Source organism: Panulirus ornatus, chromosome 46 (assembly GCF_036320965.1).
Source record: "Panulirus ornatus isolate Po-2019 chromosome 46, ASM3632096v1, whole genome shotgun sequence".
NCBI classification, from domain to species: domain Eukaryota; kingdom Metazoa; phylum Arthropoda; class Malacostraca; order Decapoda; family Palinuridae; genus Panulirus; species Panulirus ornatus.
In genome coordinates this window covers 27,502,750-27,519,614 of record NC_092269.1, presented here as the reverse complement: position 1 = coordinate 27,519,614, position 16,865 = coordinate 27,502,750, and the positions used below count along the sequence as shown (strand labels likewise).

The 16,865-nt window shown below is 40.2% G+C and overlaps 1 protein-coding gene across 4 annotated transcripts in view; it reads left to right on the top strand.

Moving 5' to 3' along the window:
- Positions 1–8,308: 8,308 nt before the first annotated feature.
- Positions 8,309–16,865, top strand: part of LOC139763162 (uncharacterized) — a 44,843-nt gene continuing 36,286 nt past the window's right edge. The window contains exons 1-2 of one of the 4 annotated variants that reach the window (XM_071688869.1): positions 8,309–8,463; positions 15,073–15,140. The gene's annotated coding sequence lies outside the window, so the exon portion shown is untranslated. Of the gene's footprint in view, positions 8,464–8,557; positions 8,659–9,078; positions 9,098–9,167; positions 9,308–15,072; positions 15,141–16,865 lie in introns of those variants that run through there. The other 3 variants (XM_071688872.1, XM_071688873.1, XM_071688870.1) reach the window with 3 other exon arrangements.

Below are 16,865 nucleotides of genomic sequence, written 5' to 3'. Positions count from 1 at the left end.
ACCGAGATAATCATGATAACGTTGATGATAATGACAAGAATAATAACGGTAGAAATGTCTTTATTATTACGACAGTACAGTTTATATTGATCACCTTTACCATGGCGATTACAATGTTAATGAAAATAATTATAATGATAATTGCAATAACAAACAAAATAGAAATAACTACATATCATACTCCTATGTTATTAGCTCTTACAATTAAGTACAATAGAATCAGAATGTCTATAATGATGGCATACGCATCGTACAACGGCAGAGGAACGAAGATCACTGAGCATCATTGTGGAGGGGACAAGTTACGGTCGCCAGGTTTGCAGGAATAATACCACGAGGATGGGACACTTAAGTGAAGTCTTGGCTTATAAGTTTCCCATCTCCTGCACGGTTCTGTAACTCCACCACTTGACGCATCCAACGTGCGTCATGTTATAGTAATATTTATCTTGGACATCGACTCCCCCAGTTATCCTAGTTTACCATAAAAGAAAATGAGAGTTCTCGCCAAGCGTGTGGAGAAATCTTCTGGTCTGAGCAGTTGTAACAGTTAAACAAAGGACTTATTTGTGCTCGTCTGGAGTCCTTCACTCACACGAGGGAGCTCCTAGCTAAGTCAGTCAACTCCAAAGCAATCAACGTTATCAACTCTCCCAGTCTGACCTAAGAACGTGACACTTCCCAACGATACAGATTTGATTTTCTTTCTCAAAAACTCGTTGCCATTAGCTAGACCGCAGAGTACCCGGCAGTTGTGGAGGTGGTGTGTAGTGAGAGCAGGGAGTGTGGTGGTGGTGTATGGTGAGAGCAGGGAGTGTATTGGTGGTGTGTGGTGAGACCAGGGAGGGTGATGGTAGTGTGTGGTGAGAGCAGTAAGTGTGGTGGTGATGTATGGTGAGAGCAGGGAGTGTGGTGGTGGTGTGTGGTGAGAGCAGTGAGTGTGGTGGTGGTGTTGGGTGAGAGCAGGGAGTGTGGTGGTGGTGTGTGGTGAGAACAAGGTGTGTGGTGGTGGTGTGTGGTGAGAGCAGGGAGTGTGGTGGTGGTGTGTGGTGAGAGTAGGGAGTGTGGTGGTGGTGTGTGGTGAGAGCAGGGAGTGTGGTGGTGGTGTATGGTGAGAGCAGGGAGTGTGGTGGTGGTGTATGGTGAGAGCAGGGAGTGTGGTGGTGGTGTGTGGTGAGAGCAGGGAGTGTGGTGGTGGTGTATGGTGAGAGCAGGGAGTGTGGTGGTGGTGTGTGGTGAGAGCAGGGAGTGTGGTGGTGGTGTATGGTGAGAACAAGGTGTGTGGTGGTGGTGTGTGGTGAGAGCAGGGAGTGTTGTGGTGGTGTGTGGTGAGAGCAGGGAGTGTGGTGGTGGTGTGTGGTGAGAGCAGGGAGTGTGGTGGTGGTGTGTGGTGAGAGCAGGGAGTGTGGTGGTGGTGTATGGTGAGAGCAGGGAGTGTGGTGGTGGTGTATGGTGAGAGCAGGGAGTGTGGTGGTGGTGTGTGGTGAGAGCAGGGAGTGTGGTGGTGGTGTGTGGTGAGAGCAGGGAGTGTGGTGGTGGTGTATGGTGAGAGCAGGGAGTGTGGTGGTGGTGTGTGGTGAGAGCAGGGAGTGTGGTGGTGGTGTGTGGTGAGAGCAGGGAGTGTGGTGGTGGGAGTTGTGGTACAGGATGTTCTTATCTCTAATGACGTTGTGATATGACTAGCCTGTCACGTCCCGCTTTCTCTCGTCACACCCCTCTACGATGTCCTCCGTAACACTCATTTGTTACATTACCCGTTGTGCACTCCGCCGTAACACTCGTCCGTCACATCGCGCATTACTCTGTTGCCAATAAAACGCGCGTCACATTCGCATCAAGCACCCTGATGCAACACTTGACTGGTCCATCCCGCGTCACAATACGGTGTCAATCGCTATTACATCCCCTGCAATGCTCTTCATCGTAACACTCGTATCCCACGTCCCGCGTCGCTTTCCACCGTAATATTCACCGTCACATCCACGTCACACGCTCTGCTGCAATATTTTCCCGTCACATGCTCATTCGTAACATTTGCCCTTCACATCCCGCGCTCTAGAGTAACTTTCGTCCGTCACATCTCGCGTCACCCTCCACAGTAACTCTCCCGTCATATAACACGTCATCCTCTAACGAAACAGTCGTCTGTCACACCCCTCGTCATTCTCTTCACTGTAACACTTTCCCATCACATACATCGTAACCCTCTGCACCATAACAATTTGCCCGTCACATTCTGCGTCACACAGCCCGTCGTAATACTCGCCTGTCCTATCCTGAGGTAGGTACCTTCTGTTTCTACCATCCCCTAGGGTGGGACGAACAGCTGAGTTGACAGTGGTCGGACTGCCGCAACCAGGATTCGAACGTATGCGCTTAATTCTGGGGCGGCCCGTCCCGGCCAGCAACGATAACCGCTGCGCCATGGACGTCTATTTATGGACTTACGTCTGTTGAGGGTTGCTGATTTGGACCTATCAACACCCAAGATCATTGAGGCCTTCAGTATCAACTGATAAATCTGTTAACACCTTTGTCAGCTATTAAAAATAATTCTAAAGACCACATGCACATTTCTTTCCCTTGATCATTATAACCAAGTGAATATTCCACTGTCCTAAAATTGTTTAGTCCCATCCACAGTGTGACCTTCATTTTTTGTGTGAATTTTTACCTGTTATAATAATGGAGGAATGTTTTCTGTGGTCGGCAAACTGGTATCATTAAGAGCTCGAAAGATTTAAGAAGACAGACATGAAACGTTTTCTGTTGAAGAATCGATTAGATGGCTTCTCTGTTAAAATCAGCCTTAAGACAAATGCTGAACCAAAGGCCTACAAAACTGCACCTGTCGTCCTTTTCATCTTGTACTAAGGTAGGAACGAATAGATAAGAATACTTCTAGCAAATACCTCAAGCCCAGAATGACTCGCCCAAGATAGAAGTTTTAATGAAGATCTGTGCAGTTTACCGCAGTGGCCGTTCACGATTTCTATTCTTTTGGTCGAGAGAAAACCCTCATTACGTTTCTCAAGGGTGTACGGGCCTGTATCGGCCATCATCCTCCTACCGTATCGCAGCACCCGACAAAATCACCAGAGACTGCCATTTGTTACCTTCCCTGTCATCATGTGCAGCTTGAGCGACTAATATCTCCCTAAAAATATGGTTGTACAGATGCCGCCACTACCCCGGGGCAGCAACGGACGTGGAACAAAAAGTTAAATTAGGGAACGATCCCACACAGTACGATGTAGTACCATGGACCACAACCGTGAAAAGACTCTTCCAGACGGTTCATACGGAGCGTATTAGCGACAGATTAGAAGTTATGAAGATTCACAGTACGTTATCATTACTTAACATTTATAATAAATGTGGTGGTGTATGGTGAGAGCAGGGAGTGTGGTAGTGGTGTATGGTGAGAGCAGGGAGTGTGGTGGTGGTGTATGGCGACAGCAGGGAGTGTGGTAGTGGTGTATGGTGAGAGCAGTAAGTGTGGTGGTGGTTGTGTACGGTGAAAGTAGGGAGAGTGGCAACGACGTATGAGTGAGATGAGGGTGTTTGGTAGTGGTGTGTGGTGAGATGAGGGAGTGTGATAGTGGTGTGTGGAGATGGAGTGTGATAGTGATGTGTGGAGATGAGGGAGTGTGACAGTGGTGTGTGGTGCGATGAGGGAGTGTGATAGTGGTGTGTGGTGAGATGAGGGAGTGTGATAGTGGTGTGTGGTGAGATGAGGGAGTGTGATAGTGGTGTGTGGTGTGATGAGGGAGTGTGATAGTGGTGTGTGGTGTGATGAGGGAGTGTGATAGTGGTGTGTGGTGAAAGCAAGGAGTGTGGTGGTGGCTGTCACTGGCCTGATGAGGTTTGTTTACCTTCAGCGTCGACAAGGGCAGGAGGGAGGTGGGTAGGGGCCAGCATTCAGCGTAAACAAACGCACGGGTACCTTCTGGTGTGCACTGCTTGACGGGCGACTTATATTGATATGCAGGTCTGAGTAGGATATACAGAGTGTGAAGTGAGGTTGGGAGGTTGACCTAACGTCGCTCGAGATAGAACTGAGATATGTTTTTCTTAAGGTGAAGGTCAAGCTCCCATGAGGAGGACCTTGAGAAGAATGCACCTGCAAACCTCCTGGTCGTAATTTCTTAAAATAGAAAATTTTCTATCTATTACAACTTCTAGGATTAGCTAGTCCTGAATTCACACAGTCAGGAAGCCTAGACGTTATAGAGAAGTAGCGGCAGCTGGAAAAAAATTAAACAGCAGGCAATCAGACAATTAGTGTCATGCTAGACACAATCGATCATCCAATCAATGTGTTGTGTGCAAAGAGGAGGGCTGCGCGTAGAGACCCCTGGAAGGTCATGCAATGAAGCGAACTCCAGAAACACTGCGTGCATTGCTCTGATATTTCATTTACAGTAAAAATCCCAAAATTAACCTTAAAATTACATATTCAGAAAATATGTATTTAAGATTTTTTTTTCTCCGTTGATAGACACATTATCATCTTTAATATGAAATGGAACTTTCCCTTTTCACTCCATCTCTCGGTGAAGCTAATCTTCAGGTGGCAACACGAACTGTCATGATTGTGTGCTGTGTAAATAGCTATGCGTGTCGTTACACATATGATTCAGATTTGATAAGAATATCTTTTGAATGTAAATGTACCTGTTGAACGGGTAGCTTTATACATTTTTTCTTTTGTCCGTTAGCCTCTAAACCTTCCATTTTCAGGATGCGCTCGCGTACCACTTTTTGCTACCATGTAACCGCTTCCCCAGGGTAGGGACAGCTGCTCTGGCTACAAAAAGGTGGTGTCAATGGGAAGGAGATGTACCGTAGAAAAAACAAGGTTAATATACAAGGGACTTCAAGTATCATGTACAAGTTCCAGAGCTGACGAGTCGCTACAGTCGTTACAAAGGTTTGGATACAGAGGAACAGAAGCAGGGTTCGATCCAAAATACACCTGAGTGGAATATTGCAAGGAAGAAGTGGTCATCAGAGAGGCGATAAAGACTGTACGGGTCATGCCAACACCAAGTGACTTCAGAGGTACTCCAGACTTCCCAACTCTACACAAGGGAATCTGCCGACCAAAGTCTTTGAGGCCTCATCCCAGCGGATTACAGCCCCACAACCTGGTCTCGTAAGTCATCTCGACTTCCTGTTGAGTGCTCCAACACAAAGGAATGGTGAAGTCGATCCATAAAGCTAATACGTGTCTTATAACAGGACTCCAAGGGTACTCTAAGGGATTATAAGGAGCTAGAGTTTAGCAGGCAGTGCAGTGTTATGACCCTAGAAATTGATGGCAATAATTAAGATGAATCCTTTAAATAACTCAGTTAGTTATCATTTACTACCGTCCACGTTCATAAAAAGGATGTATATATAACTACGAAATGCATTAAGACAAACACTAAACATAAATAAACCTCGCCACTCTCCAGCCAAAGATTATGAACGCCACAGACCACCGCAACATAGATTCCTACCCGACAAGACCAATTCGACCCATCGTCGGTTCGGAACCAATAACATATTGTTTCCAACTTAATGCTAACACGGAGCTATACTTCCAGTATTACATGAAACACAAAATACAATGCACCTCTGTTGGTATGTTAACATAAAAACATAGGAACATACTTGGAGTTTATCGGATCGTCTCACCAAGACTAAAGACGCCCTGCTCATACGTCGAGCCAGGAAAATCCTAGTCGAAATAGGCACTTTTAACATAAAGGGAAAGGCCCCACAACCAATATCCCAGCTGACCGCGTTTATAGAGGAGAGGACAACTGATTCGAATCCCTTGGAATAACAGCTGTAAACCATCCCATAGGAATGTATTACGAGAAACAGTCTCGGTCAAACACAAATCATATGGAGTACTGTCTCATATCTAGATAGGTTGTAGCTCTACATACCTACAGTCTAAAGCATTTCGATTTTCAGTTTTCTTATCTAACTTCACAACTTCCTCCGTTTGCCCTACTTCATGTTGATTCACTTTCCTTCTTCTTTGGGCATTACTTTGTTTTTCGCTTTCGATAGCTGGCTGATGTATGCCCCACGTATTACTCGTCAAGCTACAGTGTCACATACTTTAATTGCAGTATGTTCGACGGTAACTTAAAGGTGGGCCGTTTTGATATCTGCCTCTTTCGTTCACAGCCTTGGAAGTTTATACCACCTCAGGTCGACTCTAACAACCATGAGCTGGCCATCCTTAAACTTTCTAGTACTCAGAAATTCTTGGATTTTTTCCTTCTCATCCACTATCCTGACACTACCATTATGGATTTCTTTCTGTGACTGGATCGTCCAAGTAATAAAAAAAAAAAAAAAAATGGGGAAGGGGGAGAGAATATCTACAGGCAGGAAATCGAAGGATATAAATTTGATCAATAAACCATAGGTACAGCCAAACTACCTGTGGTGTGGTTATGTGCTTCTCTCCGACAGAGGTGAGGAAGACGTGTGTAAACATATCACCACTACTGACCTGAGTACTGCTTAGACGGTGGCGCGCGCGATTACTTCCTCAACTGCGTTGAAAAATTAGATCCTTTCGATCAGAATATTTTTTGGGTTCGATGAATGCTCAGATAGGGCTACTTGTTTTTGTTATTGTTCATGAGCAAACTAATTGCTAGGACTATAGTATTTTCAAATCTTTAAAAGGCAGTTCCTTGGTAGAGACTCTTAAGGGGAAACTCTACGGTTGGACTTTGCTTAAATGATGGAATAATCAGAGTGACATTCTACTACAGGACACTAGATCGTGGGACGCCTCAGGGAGGAGACGTGTGTTCCATTATTCCATATCGTAGCATGAAATGCATTCACACTACCTTGACTGATCATGTCAGTGTTGGTTATAAGGATACCGCAATGCTTCTCATCTGTTGGGTTCTCACCGTCGCCAGTACACGGTATTACTGAGAAGAGGTAATATGGTATTCAAGATTTCTGTTGTGACGAAGACACTTTGGTTTTGCAAATAAGGATCCGGCAACGCATCTGCGAGTGCACATTAATTCTTGATTGAGTGCCATAACTACAAATATTCAGCGGTGTGGACTTGTATGAGAAATTTTGAGGAATAAAAGAATGATGAAAGGAAAGAATGATCTTTGGCTGGGAATTTAGAGAAGTGTGTACATGGTAGAAGTACCAATATTGCGACGAGTCGACCTCTCGATTGATGAATTGATTGAATTTTATCTGATAAGAAATGCAATTCGTCACCGAGAACATATGAAATATGAATATACACTTATTTTCAATGTGGGCCTTATAGTACATTGAAGGTAAGAGAAAACAAAATTACAATTAAATCAGTTACAAAATAAAGTGATTCTTATGATGACTAAGAAGTAATTTTGAAGAGCTGAGCACGGTTGCTTGCCTTAAGTAGAGTTAGAAATTAGTTACACACATTTAGATCATTAGCACGTAAGTCATTACATAGGATAAGATTTTAGTTGTTTCTTAAAGACGTCTTAAGTTTGACTAATAGCGGAGGATCATTCCATAAAACTCTACCAACATATAATCTATTGATTGTAGCGTTATGTTTCATATAATCTGAGGCACTACCATTTATGTTACACATGTGTTAATATGAACAGGTTTAACTGTCGTACTCTATCCTACTGGAAGAAAACGAACCATAGTAAATTGATCGGAACGAAAATGAGTTCTGGGAGGAGGGTTAAACACACACACACACACACACATATATATATATATATATATATATATATATATATATATATATATATATATATATTTACTGCAAAAACTGCCTTCATAATCTATTTCTGGGACAGTTGAGGCTGAATTTTCCCACACAACGGCAAAGAATGCAGACACTACGGCCGCATTAATGGATATGTTGTACCTAACTACAAGAGAGACGCTCTGTAACTTGGGTGTAATATAGACGGGACCAATGTAGCAAAATGTCTATTGCAAAGATTGATAAGACTTTCATAAGGTACATCTATTGTACGTTTCATGTGACTTATCTTGATGTAGACTCTTTAATCTATCTGAAATTTATTTCAAAACCGTTTATATAATATTGTTTAAATGATTTTCAAAATTATACTCGTCCTCTCTATCGTTGTATAACGTCATAAGCAGGGTCGTAAATGCAATATAGATCCAGTTAGTGAACGGGATATATTCATAATACACTACATGTAGCATGATCGGTAATGATAACAGATGATAACAGTTGGATCAGTTGACCATTACATTCAAATCGTACGCCGTGTGACATCACAATCTCGCCAGATCTCGCGACCCGCGAGAGACTAGCAGCAGCATTCCAGTTTTCGTTTGTGTGTGTCGAGTGATGAAATATTTCTCTCATTTTCAGTGGATTTACCCTCCTTAGATCGACTCCTTTGTGGGGAAGACGTCGAGGGCCATTCACCTGTGAGTATAGAGTGGTGTGAGAGATGGATGATGACCGTTCTCTGTATTTTTTGTGTGAAAATGGGAAATGTTTTGAAGGCAGAGAGACTGGGATTCCTGGCCTCGGATGACGCCTGCCCAAAATGTCCATTACTCCGTGTTTATCGATTTTCAAGCCTATAGTTACCCATTTGGCGTAGATGCGGTGATGTTCAGGTAATTTAAGGTGGGGGGAGGTGTCTGCAGTTATGGCTACCTTCTGATGTCTGTTTGTTTACTTTAATTTCGGATTTACGGAGAACGGGAAACGAAGTGGTGAATTTTTCTTTCATTAAGCAAATGACCGAGAATGGGAACTTTCGGCTAATAAATGTTGTATTTTGAGGCCCCTTAGGAGGCCCAGAGTCTCACTAAGGCAGCTGCTGACCCCTACAAGTGCACTGGATGTCCGTAGAGCTGTTAGCGAAAGTAGTAAAAGAGGAATAAGGGGGTAAAATAGGTGATAAATAATCTTGGCTGGGGAGAACGGTAGATAAGAAAGAAAATGGCGACCTCCACCCCCCCTCCCGAGAGATAATTTACGGGGAATTTAAATAAAATCGCATTGTTCTCCTTCAATCCCATGAATTTCCCCGTTTTACTGCAGGGAATCCAGGTATGGTTGCTTTAACGGACTTTGATATGGGAAAGAATTCATTAATTAGTTCTGGCTTTTCTGAATGCATTTAGGTCGACGTGATGATTTGTTGTGAATTTTTTTAGGGGGTAGATTAGTGTCTCGGGTTTACTTATTGCTCTCGAGTTCGGTTTTATTTTTTTGAATGAACATTCGGTGGTGTAAGGTATTCTCGGACCATATCCCTAGGTAATGTATAATTTCCCCCCAGTTATTATGCAATGTTTATGTAATACAAACTCGTAGGAGAAAATATCCTCCTAGTACCTCCTCATGTTCTGCCTTTATCAGTTGAGTTGTTATGATGATAAGACTTTCCTGTGTATTATTTTTTCACATCAGCCACGGCTGACTGATACACCTATGGACACTAATGCCTCATACTCTGAGAATAACGTTGGTGGTTATTAGGTGTTTCTGATAGTCTGTGCAATGTAGCGGATCTTACATTTATTACAAGACGGATCTTAATGCAAACAGGCCACTAAGAATTATTAGCTCTGCATAATATATGAGGCTTTCACATCAGTAGTTGTTATAATTGAGATACTGAAGTTAATAAAGTTGTTAAGAGGCGAATTTGAAAGTGATCGTGGCGTCATTCCCATTCAAGGATCATGTTTGGTGCTTATCTTTTCAATTATGTAATGTATATACTTTTCATATATTGCAGTTGACCGCAAACTGTCATTTATTTTGGATTTTTGCGTCACCAGATTATCAGATGAATTATTTGCTTATGCTAAGATTCCAGTTTAGGGGCACTTAGAAAGTAGCTTAGGAAAATCCTTGAATTTTGTTTTACATTGATTGTGCCCTGTTGTAGAAATATGACTCCCTGAATATGATTTGAATTATTTATGATTTATTTTAAGATAATTTGGTAGTAGTAGTTGGTAGGGTTATAATTGAATGGGAAGATATAGAATTGATCAATGTTAGGGCAGGTCAAGTACTTTTTTAAATCAACAGAAGCTATGAAAACCTTACCTAACTTTTATGATTTCACATGGACCTTATTTTTGGTGTTATATAAAAGATATTTATGGTCAGTATGATATTGTGTTTTTTGTCTTTTGGTGGCATTTTCTGCATTCAGGTACATTTAAAAGGATTCCCTCTCATATATGTGTAAACTATGCACATGCTTGACCATGATGTGGTATTTTGAGAGTCACCTAATACTAATAACATTGTTGTGTTTAGGCTGGAGTATGGCCAGTTTTGTTATGTCTTGATTCATAGGTGGTATTATACAGGGTTTTCATAGATTTTGGTTATTTGTTAATGTTTCCCCAAGCTGTGCATCAATAGATTCCTCATCATCCTTAATCTTCATAATATAAAGTGCATTCATGTTTATGCTCAGATGATTAAAAACTTATTATCGAATTTTGGCCTCTTGAATATGATGTATTTTTCCATTTGTATAAGTAGATTTTTGCCATTTCTAAATGAGTGAAATTTTGTAAAAAAAAAATTTGGTAATTGCAACAACATTTCTGTGTTGAGTCAGTTGTTTCACAAATGAAATAGTACCAGGAAAGTTTTTGAAAATCAGTGTAATTTTTCATGCTAGAATTTGTTGCAGTTTTTGCAGGAATTTGATTTACATTCATCATGTGGCATGTGTAGATTGTATGATAAAGCATCATAGTGAAGAATGCAACACATTTTTTGAAAATAGAGTCATTGAATCTTAGAATTTTTTTTTTTTGGCATATCATGTGTTAAATGTAGAAGGTATTAGCAACATAATTGGCAGATGTGGATTTTCAATACATTTGTATATTTTGATACATTTATGGATATGTATGAATTCTAACTTTCCAGATCAATATTAGGCAGTTTAGACATCTTAAAGAATATTTTGTCATAGAACAAAGATACATGAAATGTGTGAAGATAAGAGCTGATTAAACTCTTTATGACAACAGAGATATAGATAAATGAAGTGAAAACAGAAAAATGGGGAGATTTTTCTCTTTATGATAATTAAAAGAGCAATCTGTAAAAGAAAGTCCCTTACTTTGGCTAAGGTATGTATAGGGCTGGCTTTGTTTGAGTTGGGTTCTTTAGTTTCAGTTGCATTTATGAAAAAGTATTTGAATCTTGTTTGGTCCTCATTGGCAATGAATATCTTATACCCCATTAAACTTTATCGGAAATAAGTTTTATGTTGAATTATCATTGAAACTTTTTAGTTTTTATGTTTGATTCTTGTTTGAGTAGCTACCATAACATTTTCTGTTTACAGAGAGAGAGTTTTACTCATGGTGCCTTATCTTTTGTATTTTTCATACCATCAAGAAGACTTTAAGGTCTTTTTAAGTTGCCATTATTTGCAGACTCCCTGGTTTGACCATTCTAATCATCCATTAGCCTTACACTGAACCAACATTTATTCATGTCCTTCTTAACCATCCTCTCTCTCTCTCTCTCAGTTTTTGACCTTGGCCTTAATAACTCTGGTAGTGCTCCTCATGAAAACCGTTTACTGTCACCTAATCCAGGTGACTGAGCCAGTTTGTAATCAGGCCACCCCACTCTCTTCTCTCCTTTAAAGGTGGACAACTGTGTAGCCTTCATCCTATCATTGTCATCCCTCTTAATTCAGGTATTATCTTGGTTGCTTTTCTCTGGACCTCCTCGGTCATATCGTTGTTTTTCAGTAGGTTTGGTTTCCAGGCATGTGAGGCGTAAACCAATTTGGTCTTTCTCTAGGTTTGGTTACTAGACCTGAGAAGCATAAATGAGTTTTGTCCTATCTAAGAATAGCTTAACAATTCTTGTAGCACTTATTTTTTGTGCTCCTTTCTCAGCACATCCCTGCCTTCTCTCTCTTTTTGGCCTTCATTTTGAGCCATGCCTCTTTCCTTTTCATTTCTTCTTCCCTTTTTAGTTTTCCATGGTACCCATGCCCTGACTCCAGTCACAGCTGATTTCATAAACCCACTATCAGTACTGGTCTGTACTCGTTGCAGGATGGTTTCTCCCAATCCACACTTGAATAACATGATTAGGTTTACATAATTACCTTATTACCTTGTATTTTCTTGTATGGCCCTGTACCTCCTCTGACTCCTGTACTACATAAAATCAGACAACACAAGATCACCTTCTCCTGAAGATGTTTCATTTTTGATGTGCTCAATATGCATGCTGTTTTACATAAAGATGAGGTCTAGCAATGATGATATGTCTTCCCCCATACATCTCATATACTCCATGATATGTTGATACTGTGTAAGAAGTTCTCTTCTACATATTTTAGGAACTTGAATCTTCACATCTCCCTATCTCGATTGATTGGTTGACTTTATCCAGAGACCCTAGTACATTATGATAGGTATACACATGTGCAATACACCACAGTTAGGTATATAGTAGCTTCCTCTAGGATAACCTACTAAAATTTTACAAACTTTTTCTGGTAGGGTCCTTGAATTTTAGCAAGATGGAGCAGTCAACACAGGAGCCACTGCACCCCACACAAGATATTTATGCGCTTTGTATACCCCTCTCTTTAAAACAGTGAAAAACTTAAAAAAAATACCATGCATAATATTACTTATATGTTTAGTAATATATGTAATCATTTAGTTCAGAGAATCTTTCTTCATCAGTAAAATGTTTCCTAACTGCTGATCTGAACAGATTTTTTAATTTATATATTGTATGTTATTTGGTAATGAATTCCATTCTTTAATATCTGTATGACAGAAGGTATGAACAGCAGTTCCCTTGGCTCTTGTTACACAAAAGTTAAATTCACTATGTCTAGTCCTGATTGATTGGTTATTTACTACCCTGTGAAAATTTTCTGTAAAATATGTGGGCCCTTTGTTGTATATGTTAAAGACATGATTCAGTTTTATTTGCTTAACCCTATTCTCTGCACTTAACATGTTTGCTTTCTCGGCTTGGCCAATGTGAGCTCTGGGGTCCACTCTTAGAATATATATAATTATTTTGTTTTGATAAATTTGTAGCTGCTTTTTGGATATACTGCTTACTCCAGAATACCAAGAAGAACATGCATTATCAAAATGAAGTTCACTTAAAGCAGAACATAAGGTTTTCTTAGTTTCCTGATTAAATCCATTTGCTTGTCTGTATAAATATTTTAATCTTGTATTTATTCTCTTGAATATGAACTGACAATTTAACTCCCCAGAGGCACATTGGTCCATATAAACCCCTAGATACTTCCCTGACTTTACTTCTTTTATTACCTTACCATTACATGTTATTTCAAAATTATTTACCTTCTCTAGTTTCCATTTAGATCCTACTATCATAACTTTGGTTTTTCTTAGGTGAAAAGGCAGTTTGTTTTAATCTTCCAATTAATACATGATTCAAGTTCCTCTAGTAATCTGAGATAACTTCAGCATCCTTGTGCAATACAATTAGAATACTGCCATCAGCATAAAGAAGTTCGCATGTGATGCTAATTTTCATGTCATATACATAGCATGAAAATAATAGTGGTCCTAAAATACTTCCATGTGGAACTCCACAAGATATGTTACAAGGCTCAATAATATTCATTTTTAACTACCTGATTCCCTCCAGTTAGATATGAGTAAAACCAATCCACAGACTTTAGTCCCATTGCTTCTAATTTTTCACACAAAATGTGATGATCCATGTCAAATGTTTTTTGTTGGTCCAAAAGTAGAAGTCCTGTGTAATTTCCTTTTGATATATTAGTTTTAAGTAAGTCTAGAAGGTAGACCAAACATGTATCTATGGGTTGATTTCCCCTGAATCCTGACTGAAAAGTGTATATAATATTATTTGACATTAGGTAATTTGCTAATTGATCATAAACAATACTTTCCAGGACTTTTGATATTACATCTAGTATACTTACTTGTCTGTAATTTCCTACGTCTTGCCTGTTATTCTTTTGTACAATGGTTTGACTCTAGCTTCCTTTAGCTCAGCCAGTACTTCACTTGTACATAGATAGATTTACTGTATGTGATATTTGTCCTTTTAGTACTGGTGACCTGTCCTTTATGAACCTTGCTGGTAAACCATCTATTCCTGTACTTTTATTAGCTCCTAGTCCTTTTATTACCCGTTACTTATGTAAGCATAAAATTGTTTTCTGTAGTCCTTTTTGATCTATAATAGTTTTTAAAGTTGTCAGAATCAGTGCTTCCATGGTACCCATTCCCTGACTCCAGTTACAGCTGATTTCATAAACCCACTTACATTACTGGTCTGTACTCGTTGGGGATAGGGGAGAAAGAATACTTTCCACGTGATCCCTGTGTGTCGTAGAAGGCGACTAAAAGGGGAGGGAGCAAGGGGGCTGGAAATCCTCCCCTCTCGTTTTTAATTTTCCAAAAGAAGGAACAGAGAAGGGGGCCAAGTGAGGATATTTCCTCAAAGGCTTAGTCCTCTGTTCTTAACGCAACCTTGCTTAATGCAGGAAATGGCGAATAGTATGAAAAAAATCAATGCTAAAAGTCTTACGAGCTTTTGTAATTTACTCACTAAATTTGATGCTACAGATGGAAAGACTTTATTGAAATATGTTGCTCTTTTCTATCAAAACACTGTTCATCATCAATCTGGAGGACTGTTTTTGAATTTTCCTCCATGAGCATTTAAGTTTTCCCAGTGTGTTTCCTTGTAAATGAAGTCCCCCAATTATTGGTAAGTTACCATCTTCATTAGGGGAGTGTCTTAATGCTTTTCTCAACAGGAGTGCATGGGATTGATTGGAGAGATGGCTTCTAAGTTTCATATGGTTCCTCATGTATCTGCATCGATTGAGAACTAGTGATTTAAAATACATCAAATCTCTTTGTTGATGATGTCAGATAACATCATCTTTGTAGAACATTGAAAAGCAATTAGTTACATAGAGAACCTTTAAAGCATAGGAAGTATGTCCATTGATGACATTGTTCATAGCAATTGCTCTCTTCCAACAGGATCACTGCTGGTTGCTGACATCACCATGTAGAGCCAGAAAGATTTTCAAGTCAGAAATCATCCAGAGGTTTGTTACTGGTGATGATTTTTGAAATCATTTGAAATATGAAAACTGAATATACTATGAGAGATACATCATGCTATACACATGGAGGGTGTTGAGGAGGTTTGTTCTCTAACCTGGATACAAAGATACCATAATTCTCAGTTTTAAATGGACTTTTTTTTGTAAAGTCTCCAAAGATCACCCTGCATCTTTATGCTAACGATTTAGTTTTATTTTTTGTGAATATTCCTTGCTGAAAAAGGGATGTCTTATCTGGCAATATGTCTAATATGGCAAACTGTTTGGGAATATCTAGACTATGTCATTCTACCCTAAACTCTCTCTCCATTTGTATGAGATGGGTTTGCTATATAGTTACATTACTGGTTACAGTGCACCAAAGTCCCAATTTTCCCCATGAAGGCTCTAACCATGTACATAAGTTCTTATGTAGGGCCCAAGAAATAGAAAAGTAAGGAGAGAGAGAATTAATGTAAGTAGTAGGAAATGTGGGAACCATCTTTTAAAAGGGGGCAGCTCTTATCTGTTAGGAAGACAGAAGGTAAGGAAAGAGTGGCCCATCATTGAGTTGCTAATGGCCATATGATAATTGTGTGATGCAGTGGCTTGTTTAGTGTTGCATGGCCTGTCTGTTGGTAAAGATGCAGAAGCAGCCAGTTTATGAGAGCAGTATACTGTAGGTCTTTGTTTCCCAAGAAAAATCTTATAAATAATGATGATAATAATAATAATAATAGTAATAATAATAATACCATCACTGATTCCCTAAATACATCCCATTCCTCCCCGACTCCCCTTACTTCCATTGTTCTCACCTTTTTCCATTCTGTACACAGTCTCTCCTGGTACTTCCCCACACAGGTCTCCTTCCCAAGCTCACTTACTCTCACCACCTTCTTCACCCCAACATTCACTCCTCTTTTCTGAAAACCCATACTAATCTTCACCTTAGCCTCCACAAGATAATGATCAGACATCCCTCCAGTTGCACCTCTCAGCACATTAACATCCAAAAGTCTCTCTTTCGCACGCCTGTCAATTAACACGTAATCCAATAATGCTCTCTGGCCATCTCTCCTACTTACATAAGTATACTTATGTATATCTCGCTTTTTAAACCAGGTATTCCCAATCATCAGTCCTTTTTCAGCACATAAATCTACAAGCTCTTCACCATTTCCATTTACAACACTGAACACCCCATGTATACCAATTATTCCCTCAACTGCCACATTACTCACCTTTGCATTCAAATCACCCATCACTATAACCCGGTCTCGTGCATCAAAACCGCTAACACACTCATTTAGCTGCTCCCAAAACACTTGCCTCTCATGATCTTTCTTCTCATGCCCAGGTGCATATGCACCAATAATCACCCACCTCTCTCCATCAACTTTCAATTTTACCCATATTAATCGAGAATTTACTTTCTTACATTCTATCACATACTCCCACAACTCCTGTTTCAGGAGTATTGCTACTCCTTCCCTTGCTCTTGTCCTCTCACTAACCCCTGACTTCACTCCCCAGACATTTCCAAACCACTCTTCCCCTTTACCCTTGAGCTTCGTTTCACTCAGAGCCAAAACATCCAGGTTCCTTTCCTCAAACATACTACCTATCTCTCCTTTTTTCACATCTTGGTTACATCCACACACATTTAGGCACCCCACTCTGAGCCTTCGAGGAGGATGATCACTCCCCGCGTGACTCCTTCTTCTG